The sequence below is a fragment of the Xyrauchen texanus genome, chromosome 11 (genome assembly GCF_025860055.1).
Source record: "Xyrauchen texanus isolate HMW12.3.18 chromosome 11, RBS_HiC_50CHRs, whole genome shotgun sequence".
NCBI classification, from domain to species: Eukaryota; Metazoa; Chordata; class Actinopteri; order Cypriniformes; family Catostomidae; genus Xyrauchen; species Xyrauchen texanus.
The window spans coordinates 48,081,258-48,085,930 of NC_068286.1; the positions used below are offsets into that span (position 1 = coordinate 48,081,258).

The 4,673-nt window shown below is 44.8% G+C and overlaps 1 long non-coding RNA gene across 2 annotated transcripts; it reads right to left on the reverse strand.

The window, feature by feature from the left end:
* Window positions 1-2,898: 2,898 nt before the first annotated feature.
* Window positions 2,899-3,930, reverse strand: LOC127651501 (uncharacterized). 2 transcript variants are annotated; one of them, XR_007971585.1, is made up of 3 exons: window positions 3,645-3,930; window positions 3,374-3,423; window positions 2,899-3,133 (listed from the first exon to the last, which is right to left on the reverse strand). It is a non-coding gene; the product is annotated as an uncharacterized LOC127651501 (long non-coding RNA). The 2 variants fall into 2 exon arrangements; XR_007971586.1 differs by having other exon boundaries at window positions 3,404-3,453.
* Window positions 3,931-4,673: the final 743 nt, after the last annotated feature.

Consider the following 4,673-nt stretch of genomic DNA (forward strand, 5'->3'; position numbering starts at 1 on the left):
CACAAAACCTCACAACACCTCACAACACCTCACAAAACCTCACAAAACCTCACAACACCTCACACAACCTCACACAACCTCACAACACCTCACAACACCTCACAACACCTCACAAAACCTTACAACCTCACAACACCTCACAACACCTCACAACACCTCACAACACCTCACACAACCTCACAACACCTCACAAAACCTCACAACACCTCACAAAACCTCACAACCTCACAACACCTCACAAAACTTCACAAAACCTCACAAAACCTCACACAACCTCACAAAACCTCACAAAACCTCACAACACCTCACAACACCTCACAAAACCTCACACAACCTCACAAAACCTCACAACACCTCACACAACCTCACAACACCTCACACAACCTCACACAACCTCACAACACCTCACACAACCTCACAAAACCTCACAACACCTCACACAACCTCACAAAACCTCACAACACCTCACACAACCTCACAACACCTCACACAACCTCACAAAACCTCACAACACCTCACACAACCTCACAAAACCTCACAACACCTCACACAACCTCACAACACCTCACACAACCTCACACAACCTCACAACACCTCACACAACCTCACAAAACCTCACAACACCTCACACAACCTCACAAAACCTCACAACACCTCACACAACCTCACAAAACCTCACAACACCTCACACAACCTCACACAACCTCACAACACCTCACACAACCTCACAACACCTCACACAACCTCACAACACCTCACACAACCTCACAAAACCTCACAACACCTCACACAACCTCACAAAACCTCACAACACCTCACAAAACCTCACAAAACCTCACAACACCTCACACAACCTCACAACACTTCACACAATCTCACAACACCTCACAACACCTCACACAACCTCACAACACTTCACACAATCTCACAACACCTCACACAACCTCACACAACCTCACAACACCTCACAACACCTCACACAACCTCACAACACTTCACACAACCTCACAACACTTCACACAACCTCACAACACTTCACACAACCTCACAACACTTCACACAACCTCACAACACCTCACACAACCTCACAACACTTCACACAACCTCACAACACTTCACACAACCTCACAACACCTCACACAACCTCACAACACCTCACAACACCTCACACAACCTCACAACACTTCACACAACCTCACAACACTTCACACAACCTCACAACACCTCACAACACCTCACACAACCTCACAAAACCTCACAACACCTCACACAACCTCACAAAACCTCACAACACCTCACACAACCTCACAACACCTCACACAACCTCACAACACCTCACACAACCTCACAACACCTCACACAACCTCACAAAACCTCACAACACCTCACACAACCTCACAAAACCTCACAACACCTCACACAACCTCACAAAACCTCACAACACCTCACACAACCTCACAACACCTCACAAAACCTCACAAAACCTCACAACACCTCACAACACCTCACAACACCTCACAACACCTCACACAACCTCACAACACTTCACACAATCTCACAACACCTCACAACACCTCACACAACCTCACAACACTTCACACAATCTCACAACACCTCACACAACCTCACACAACCTCACAACACCTCACAACACCTCACACAACCTCACAACACTTCACACAACCTCACAACACTTCACACAACCTCACAACACCTCACAACACCTCACACAACCTCACAACACTTCACACAACCTCACAACACCTCACAACACCTCACACAACCTCACAACACTTCACACAACCTCACAACACCTCACACAACCTCACAACACCTCACAACACCTCACACAACCTCACAACACTTCACACAACCTCACAACACTTCACACAACCTCACAACACCTCACACAACCTCACAACACCTCACAACACCTCACACAACCTCACAACACTTCACACAACCTCACAACACTTCACACAACCTCACAACACTTCACACAACCTCACAACACCTCACAACACTTCACACAACCTCACAACACTTCACACAACCTCACAACACCTCACAACACCTCACACAACCTCATAACACCTCACACAACCTCACAAAACCTCACAACACCTCACACAACCTCACAACACCTCACAAAACCTCACAAAACCTCACACAACCTCACAAAACCTCACACAACCTCACAACACCTCACAAAACCTCACAAAACCTCACAAAACCTCACACAACCTCACAAAACCTCACAACACCTCACACAACCTCACAACACTTCACACAACCTCACAACACTTCACACAACCTCACAACACTTCACACAACCTCACAACACCTCACAACACCTCACACAACCTCACAAAACCTCACAACACCTCACACAACCTCACAAAACCTCACAACACCTCACACAACCTCACAACACCTCACACAACCTCACAACACCTCACACAACCTCACAAAACCTCACAACACCTCACACAACCTCACAAAACCTCACAACACCTCACACAACCTCACAAAACCTCACAACACCTCACACAACCTCACAACACCTCACAAAACCTCACAAACCTCACAAACCTCACAACACCTCACAACACCTCACAACACCTCACACAACCTCACAACACTTCACACAATCTCACAACACCTCACAACACCTCACACAACCTCACAACACTTCACACAATCTCACAACACCTCACACAACCTCACACAACCTCCACAACACCTCACAACACCTCACACAACCTCACAACACTTCACACAACCTCACAACACTTCACACAACCTCACAACACCTCACAACACCTCACACAACCTCACAACACTTCACACAACCTCACAACACCTCACAACACCTCACACAACCTCACAACACTTCACACAACCTCACAACACCTCACACAACCTCACAACACCTCACAACACCTCACACAACCTCACAACACTTCACACAACCTCACAACACTTCACACAACCTCACAACACCTCACACAACCTCACAACACCTCACAACACCTCACACAACCTCACAACACTTCACACAACCTCACAACACTTCACACAACCTCACAACACTTCACACAACCTCACAACACCTCACAACACTTCACACAACCTCACAACACTTCACACAACCTCACAACACCTCACAACACCTCACACAACCTCATAACACCTCACACAACCTCACAAAACCTCACAACACCTCACACAACCTCACAACACCTCACAAAACCTCACAAAACCTCACACAACCTCACAAAACCTCACACAACCTCACAACACCTCACAAAACCTCACAACACCTCACAAAACCTCACACAACCTCACAAAACCTCACAACACCTCACACAACCTCACAACACCTCACAACACCTCACACAACCTCACAACACCTCACAACACCTCACACAACCTCACAACACCTCACAACACCTCACACAACCTCACAACACCTCACAAAACCTCACAACACCTCACACAACCTCACAACACCTCACAAAACCTCACACAACCTCACAAAACCTCACAAAACCTCACAAAACCTCACAAAACCTCACAAAACCTCACAACAACCTCACAAAACCTCACAACACCTCACACAACCTCACAACACCTCACAAAACCTCACAAAACCTCACAACACCTCACAACACCTCACACAACCTCACAACACCTCACAACACCTCACACAACCTCACAACACCTCACAAAACCTCACAACACCTCACACAACCTCACAACACCTCACAAAACCTCACACAACCTCACAAAACCTCACAAAACCTCACAAAACCTCACAACACTATGCTATGGATGCTATGGACTGTCGGTTTATGTTCAATGATATTCTAACAAAACAAACAATATATTGACTTCTAAAGACACGTTTGTATTGTCTTATGCTTTACTCGTCTGCCACAATAATGCAATATATTTTAATCTGAATATCTGAATAATTATATTCATTATAGGCCCTACAAATTATATGTATAATTATTCAAATTATTGTGTTAATATTAATATCTTTTGAATGATATATATTTGGGGATGTTTCTCAGCAAATAATGATTTATGCGTTTAGTTTGATTCATTAGTAAACATTTGTAAAAATCATTTGATCACGAATTTGTATCGACTGGCAGCGCTAGAGAAACGAATCATTTTGTACTTTGTGTGGAACATTTTTGAATTCCGTCATGAGCTCTAAAGTGATTTAAGGGAGACATTGGGCAAGAAATAGAGACAGTGACAGAAAGAGAGTGGACACAAATGTCTGCTGAAATGACCCTACCTTTGTCAACACTGATGGAGGTCAACTGTTCCTCTTCACCTCAATCAAAGAGGTGAGGTGAGACAAAGAGGGCCACTTTAATCCTGCTAATTGTGGAATGGGTGAAAGTGGGGCTGTGTTAGTGAAATAATGGTAATTCAGTCACTGGAACACTCTGAAACGCCCCATTTATGGCTACATGCAAATTCAATGGAACCATGAACAGAGGTGTGAGATGTTTAATTAAAATATTTGTTTGTAACTATGTACAAATGTTTAGCCATCGTTGCCTATCTAGACAGGACGTGAAAGAAAAACACAAAGTTTGTGAACGGGTGCTAAACCGCCGTCTCAAGTTGGTCTTTCAATTCTTTCTCATTCT